This window comes from Physeter macrocephalus, chromosome 20 (assembly GCF_002837175.3).
Source record: "Physeter macrocephalus isolate SW-GA chromosome 20, ASM283717v5, whole genome shotgun sequence".
Classification (NCBI taxonomy): domain Eukaryota; kingdom Metazoa; phylum Chordata; class Mammalia; order Artiodactyla; family Physeteridae; genus Physeter; species Physeter macrocephalus.
The window spans coordinates 23,893,680-23,901,399 of NC_041233.1; the positions used below are offsets into that span (position 1 = coordinate 23,893,680).

The 7,720-nt window shown below is 49.7% G+C and overlaps 1 long non-coding RNA gene and 1 other non-coding gene across 2 annotated transcripts in view; both read left to right on the plus strand.

Moving 5' to 3' along the window:
- The first annotated feature begins 2,153 nt into the window (after positions 1 to 2,153).
- LOC114484572 (uncharacterized) overlaps positions 2,154 to 7,720 on the plus strand; it is a 12,568-nt gene continuing 7,001 nt past the window's right edge. Inside the window, exons 1-2 of the long non-coding RNA XR_003677647.2 lie at positions 2,154 to 4,014; positions 4,508 to 4,847. This is a non-coding gene — a long non-coding RNA (uncharacterized lncRNA). The remainder of the gene's footprint in view (positions 4,015 to 4,507; positions 4,848 to 7,720) is intronic.
- TRNAR-CCU (transfer RNA arginine (anticodon CCU)) lies at positions 7,090 to 7,162 on the plus strand. The gene has a single exon. It is a non-coding gene; the product is annotated as a tRNA-Arg (tRNA).

The following is a 7,720-nucleotide window of genomic DNA, read 5'->3' on the forward strand; positions in this document are numbered from 1 at the left end:
GGTGAGGGGTGGACCCTCCATCTGGAGTCACCTAGTTTCCAGTGGTTTCAGGTCCACACCTACCAGCCAGCCGTGTGACCCCGGACGACTGGCTTTGCCCCCCTGTGCCTCGGTTTCCCTAGTAAACTAGGTAACACATGGCAAGTGTTTAGAAGTGGGCCTCATACACGTAGGTGTATCTGTTATCTACATGTGTTTGCTGTTATCTGTCTGGCTGGGGTAATAACAGTACCTAGTTCACTGAGCTGTTGTGAGGATTAAATTAGATAATGCATGTCAGGTGCTTGGTGTGTTAAGCGTTTACTTGTTTTACTAAAGATAACAAGATGGGAGTACAGATCTTGGTCCCGGAGATGCGGCGGGCGGGGGTGGGGATTAGCGTGGTGGCTGCTAGTGACTTCCTGGGAACGGCGTGCAGGCCCTTCAGTGGCCCAGGCAGCCACGTTGGTTCGGTGGTGTTACCGTGCTGGGTGTTGCTGAGTTGTCCGGTTAGTCAACTGCCTGCTCCCTCAAACCCATTTAAACCAGCTCCATCTGGCCTAGCTTTCCCAACACACCATCCTGGCAGCTTTCACGGGCCCAGAGCACTGGGCAAAGTGTCAGGCCTGCTGCAAAATATGTTGGAACTTTATCTGACCCCTGGCTCCCATCCCATCCCGAAATACATTGGCTGGAACTTGCAGGCAAGCTGGAGCAAGCCTGGGGGCTGGAGGAGAAGGCAGTTCTGAATCACAAACCAGATATTCCCCCCACACCCTCCATCTTTGTTGACCCCCCTTTTTATTTGCACGGTTCTATGGATTAATGCTGTTCCTAGTTATGAAGCAGGCTTTAAAACTGAAGGCTTAATCCTGAGCCCTGGATTTGCAGAGAAGGGAAAGAAAGAAGACCGTGCCCCCCAAACTCAGGGAAGTTCACTGCAGAATTTTCCTCTTTTTCTTCTCTCAGTGTTGCTTTGCGGCAGCCTTTTGGGAGGCCAGGATGACCCTCTGGGCCGCCATCTGGAACTCCCCAGAAAGAGCCTGTGACAATGGCAGCACTGGCAACCACTCCAGACTAGCACCCGGCCAGCAGTGGAGGAGGCGGTGCTCAGTCTGGGAGTCTCCACCCTGGTCAAGGTCGGGTCGCGCTACCCTCCCCACCCAGCTCCCTTTGGCGACGCCCCCCAGGGAGGTCCCAGGCAAGTGTAGCAGGTCCCCAGACCAAACAGGTCTTCCTGCAGGTACTCCTCAAAAGGCCACTGTCTTAGAATAGAAGGAATTCCAGGAGTGCCCCACCCCAAGCATGCATTTGAGCTTTCGTAGAGCTAGCTTGCTAGCCAAAGGAAACGAGAAAAAGAAACATTAATGTGTGGGGCCTGAAGGATTCTAGATGTTAAGTTAATTTTCAGCTCCAAAATTTCCCATTACACAGGTCATACTGTCAAGACCCTAAGCCTCACAGATTTGGAATTCATTAGATTCAGAATTTTTGAAAAATCAGCCTGGTCAAATTAGAGTACCGACTGGATATGAGATGATATTATGGAACAACTGGTTTTCTCAGATGTGAGAATCACCGTGTGATTATATAGAACAGCTTATTCCTAGGAAATTCATGCTGAAATATTTGGAGCTGAAACATCATGATGCCAGCAACTTCTTTTCAAGTGGTTCACCAAAAAAACTTGATACAGATAAAGCAAATGTGGCAAAAGGGTTAACAATCATTGCATCTAGGTGGAGGGTATGTAGGTGTTTATTGTGCCATTGTTGCAACTTTTCTATTTGTTTGAAGAATTTCTCCATAAAAAAAGGGAAACATTTAAATAAAATAAGCTATTCACAGCAAAACAAGACAATACAGAATTCAGCCTGCTCTAGCTGACTTTCACCTCTTCTCTGAGGATGGAAGTAGTAAAAACAAGATGGTGTCCAGGATTGCAGAGTTGAGCCAACCAAAGAGAACCAATTATTTTTAAAGAGTTTATTAAGTACTTGTCTGGAAACAGTACTGGTCGTTAAAAATCCTTTTAGTTCATGGCCAGAGGAGGACTCATTTTGGAAAATGGGAGAGTCCAGCCCTTTTAGCTTATTGGCATCAGATTTAACACACGTCAAGAAACACATCTTTTTTTTTTTTTTTTTTTTTTTTATCTATTTGGTTGTGCTGAGTGTTAGTTGTGGCACATGGGCTCCTAGCTGCGGCATGCATGCGGGATCTAGTTCCCTGACCAGGGATGGACCCCGGGGCTCCCTGCACTGGGAGTGTGGAGTCTTATCCAGTACGCTGCCAGGGAAGTCCCTCAAGAGGCACATCTTGAAGACTTACTATGAGCATAGCCCTGATATGTCACCAAAGGTGTTTTTCCCCTGCCTATAATCTGGTATTGAGTACAAGGTAGCTGCACTTTCTCATTGTGGTTGTCGTGGGCTGAACTGTGTCCCCCACAAAACTCCTGTGTTGAAGTCTTAACCCTTAGTACCTCAGAATGTGACCTTATTCAAGAATAAGGTAATTGCAGATGTCTTTAGTTGAGATGAGGTCAATAGGGTGGACTCTATCCAATCTGACTGGTGTCCTTATAAAAAGGGGAAATTTGGGCCCACGGAGAGAGCCACATATACACAGGAAGAACACCATGTGAAGATAAAGGCAGAGATTGGAGTGCTGCTTCTACAAGCCAAGGAAAGCCAAAGATTGCCAGCAAACCATCAGAAGCTAGGAGTAAGGCATGGAATAGATTCTTCTTCACAGCCTTCAGAGGGAATCAATGCTATTGATACCTTTAGACTTGTAGCCTCCAGAACTGTGAGACAATACATTTCTGTAATTGGCCACCCAGTTTGTGGTAATTTGTGGTAGGCTGTTATGGCAGCCCTAACCAACCAATGCAGTGGCAAAATGAACACGCCATAAAATTTGCTGTATTAACCATTTTAAAAGTGTGCAGTTCAGTGAATTAAGGGTATTCACATTATTGGGCCGCCATTTTTTATTTTTTATTTTTAGCTAGGGAAAAACCCAAGACTGTGGGAAAGTTGGAAGCCCAAGTTCCATATCTGCTTCTGCTTAGCTGAGTGAGCTGTTTCATCATGTATGCAGTGAAGAGACAGGCAGATGACTTCCTGCTCTGATGCTATCATTGCCCGTGTGGAGAAATTATAATAGTAATAATAGCTCACAGCTTATTGAGCAATTACTGTGTTCCAGGACCATGCTAAGGGCTTTACAAGGATTATCTCTCTTAATAATCACAGTAACTTTATCAGGGAGGTATCATTAGTCCCATTTTACAGATGGGGAAATTGAGCCTCAAAAAGATTAAGTGCTTGATTTTGGCAGCCCTGGGATTTGAATGAAGCTCATAACCACTGTGCCTACTGCCTTCTAGCTCTTTTGGCTGCACTAGCCTAGGAGGAAATTAAAAGCATAAGGTCCTGATCAGATTGAAACATAGTTTATGTTTACGCCAAATCAGCCAACTGCCCTAGAGCCCCCATTGCACACGCTGTCACACACCAACCCAGCTCTCTCATGTCCCTGTGTTCTTGGCGAGGGACTCTGAAGAGTCCAAGAATTCTAAGTTCAAACTTGACTTTCCAGGTCATTCTGAAGGTTTATATATGGAGGTAGGAAAATAAAACATTTTATTTGACAGCTTCTTAGCTTGACTTGTACATTTTGGATAGCTAGACATGTGGTACATAGGTTTCCATTTGTGCTCTTTCCAGTGCCCGAAGGATAGAGGCAGCCCCGTTACCATGGTTCCCCTGAGCCAACAGATCTCCAGTGGCCTCCCAGTGGCAGCCGGAGCTTGAGACTCTTTCAGAGTCAAAGGGAGAAGCCATAACCTCTGAGCATGGACCAGGCCAGGATCTGCTGTCCAGCAGTTTCACCTGTTTCCATCAAGGGGCAGGAAGGTCCGTTGCTACAGCATGGGGCGAAGCCCAGCTCACCCACAGGGCCTGACTTGATGCTCCACCCACTACAGAGCCTGCTTCTCCGTAACACACACCCGCCTGCTCAGCCCAGGTCTGCCTCGGTTCTCTAATCACATTTGTTTTCTATATCCCTCTGAAAAAACACCTCTCTGTTTCCCAGAATAGAGAGGCTAGAGCAGGTTCGCTGGCCAAGGAGAAGGAAAGACAGGGGTGAAGAGACAAGACAGAAAGGGTCCTGGAGAAGACAACAGGGTGGAGGGGAACACAGGGAGAGGGCCGGAGGCCCTCAGCCTCCGGGGGCAAGCAAGAGAGCAGGAGAAGATGAGTAAGCTGGAGGGCTCGGCGCGGCAGACTGGGCCTGCTGGGAAGAGCAGCTGTGCCTGATGGAAGGAGTGGTGGGGGGAGACGGGAGGCTTAACGAGGCCCCCACGGCGGCCTCTTGGGTGGACTGCAGCCCCACCGTAGAGCCCAAATGGCAACACTGACTCCAGCTTGAGGGTTAACTGAGGAGATGAGAGGAGGTGGAAAGTGGCTAAAAAGCCCAGGTTTGGCTGTCGCCCCGTTCAAATCCCTTTCTTCCACAGCACCCTGCCGCTGTGACCACATTGATGGGCTTCGAAAGCACGATGGTTACCTGTTCCCCGTGCTCCTCACGGCAGGCCAGGCAGTCGTTAAACCCATTTCACCAGCGAGGACATGAGAAGTGGACAGGTGATGTGCCTCACTCAAGGTCACGTGGCCAGGAAGGTGTGAACGTAAGGTGAGGCCAGCAGCCGGACGTGGGAAAGGAAAACCAATGGCCAGATTCCAGAGAAGACACACAGAGCTCATCATCACCACCATCAGAGCTCCCACTGACTGAGCACTTCCTGGTTGCCTGTGCTCTCGCCCAACCCCCTGAGCCTATGGGAAAAGGCCTATAAGGTAATTATTATCCCCATTCTACAGATGAGGTGTCTGATGTCCAGCGAGGTTAAGTCCATTGCCCAAGGTCACACAGCTGCAAGTGATGAGATTGACAGCCCAGGTCAGAGGGCAGAGTGTGTGCTGGCCTGGTCCACAAGTGTGAGTCTCTGCTATGAGTACACATGAGAAAAACCCAGAGAGAACACGTGTGCGAGACAGAGGGCCTGATTCCAAGCAGCGGGGAACAGCTGTGTTGGCAGGAGGGGGTGAGAATGTGTATGTGAGCACAGCTTTGACAGCAGCCAACAGCGCGTGGGAGTGTGTTGACAGCAGGGTGTGGGATGGCAGCGCCATCGCCATGTGTGTTTCTGCTGGCAGCGGAATGTTCTGGTCTGTGTTGATAAACAACAGTTTGGGCAGGCGTGAGGCTGGAGCAGGGACAGAAGAGAAGCACTGGGGGTGGGTAAAGGCGGGAGGGAGGGGGCGTGCCCGGGGTGATGGTGACCCAATCCTGCAGCTCCCAGAACGAGGGGCCGCAGGGTGGCGGCTGTCGTTTTGTCGGTTGACCTCATTGGGTGCGCAGTCTGGGTGTGGATCCCTCTGCAAACCACCTGATGCCCATAAACATGAAAAACAGGAGCAGGGGACACACTGTGAGGAAGAGAGTGTTCTTCCTGGGTGGGTAGTTGCACCGATGGAGGTTTAATCAACAGCTGAGGCCAGTGCAAACACATCACGATTTCTGTGGCTAGGCAAATTCCTCAAAAGTCAGCTTCTTGGAAAAGGGGGCACCCCTGAGACCATCCCGGGTCATGACTGTAATTGGAGCCCCTGCATCTCACCCTCGCCTCCTGGCAGACACAGGTGTAGGCCTGCAAGCAAGGGCATATCATTCTGGGAGTCACTGCATGAGAGACTTCCCGGGGCTCGGCCCCAACCCCATCACTGCCCCGGCAGGTCCTCCCATCAGAATGCCCCCTCTGCTTGCTCTGTCTCCATTAGCTGAACTGTATGCTACCTCCAAGACCCTAGGTATTCCTCACCTCCTCCTGGATGCCTTCCAAACCATCCGGAGGGCCTTAGAACTGCCTCTTTCAGAACCCCAACTGCTCTTGTTGCCAGGGCCTCTCACACAGGCCTCACCATGTGGATGTTGCCTAAACATCTGCTCTGTGTGGGGCACTGAACTGGGCAAAAACAGGGGGCTATGAAGACCCCTGAAGCCCCAGTAGCCGCCCTCAGGAATCTTACAGCTCAGTTGGGGTGCACAGAGGGAAAAAACAGGAATGAAGGTGTGAAAGGCTGAGTGAGGGCACACAGTAGATGTGGTGGGAGATCAACAAAGAGAGCCAGCACTCGTGATCTGGAAGCGGGTGCAGTTAACACACAGGGGTGAGGGGGTAGCCATGCCCAGGTAGTTTCAGCTCCTCAAGTTCAGCGATCTTCTGAAGCCAACACATGGTATCTGCTAAGACAATGCCTGGGGTTCCATGATTGAAAGCGGCCCAACCACCCTCTGAAATCGTTGGGAACTGGAGGCTCCCCCACCGCCCCCTGCCCTCCGCAGGGTTGGAGGAAGGAAGCTTTGGCCTGGCCACGCTAGTGGAGGAGGCTGACGCTGCTCTTCCCTGGTCTGCTGGCTGCCGCCTTCCTGCCAAGGGCCTGTTATTCCCCAGGGTTGGTTATCTGTACCTGACTTGCTGCCATGTCCTGGCCCTTCTTGTCCTCCAAAATTCCCAGCTCCTGATCACCCCAGAGGCCAGGGCAGAGAGAAGCAACTTAGACTGAGGCTCCTGTTGGATAAACACAGACACATTCGTCCTCCTTGTCTCAGACTGTTCTCTTGTAGAAGTTCAGCAAAACCATGTCCCTCAGTTCTCCTCATGCAGCCCTGTCAAGAGACAGACCTGCTTTCCTCCGTACACCCAAATGGAGTTATGCTTGGCTTTAATTTTTTAACAGGACCAACCTTACCAAACACAGTGGCTGACTGCATCTGTGTTTCCATTTGAGCAATGTCAGAAGGGCCCTTACCCCAAAACATCTTCCCCACTGGCCCATGGAGGTTTCTGAAGTTGCACTAGTAGTCCGATATTCAGGAGACCTTATAAAGCTATGATTTGGGTGTACTTAAAAATGGTTGAAATGATAAATTTTATGTTATGTGTATTGTACCATGAAAAATATTTTGGAAGGATGTGCTCTAAACTGTCAACAGCACTATTTTCTAGATGATAGAAATTTGGGTAATTTGGGGACTTCCCTGGTGGTCCAGTGGGTAAGACTCCGCACTCCTGATGCAGGGGGCCTGGGTTCGATCCCTGGTCAGGGAACTAGATTCCACATGCATGCCACAACTAAGAAGCCCACATGCCACAACTAAGACCTGGCACAACCTAAATAAATAAATATTTTTTAAAAATGAACCTGTGTCATTTAAAAAAAAAAGAAATTTGGGTAATTTTACATTCATTTTTATCCTTTTCTATGTTATTTGGTATTTTTAAACAACTGGGCCTATACTATTTGTCTAATTAGAAAGGAAGATAGGGATTCCCTGGTGGCTCAGTGGTTAAGAATCTGCCTGCCAATGCAGGGGACACGGGTTCTATCCCTGGTCTGGGAGGATCCCACATGCCGCGGAGCAACTAAGCCCGTGCACCACAACTACTGAGCCTGCGCTCTAGAGCCTGCGAGCCACAACTACTGAGCTCACGTGCCACAACTACTGAAGGCCGCGCGCCTAGAGCCCGTGCTCTGCAGCAAGAGAAGCCACCGCAATGAGAAGCCCGTGCACCACAACTAGAGAAAAGCCTGTGTGCAGCAACAGACCCAGTGCAGCCAAAAATAAATAATTTTTTTTATAAACAAGAAAGGAAGATAACAGCCTC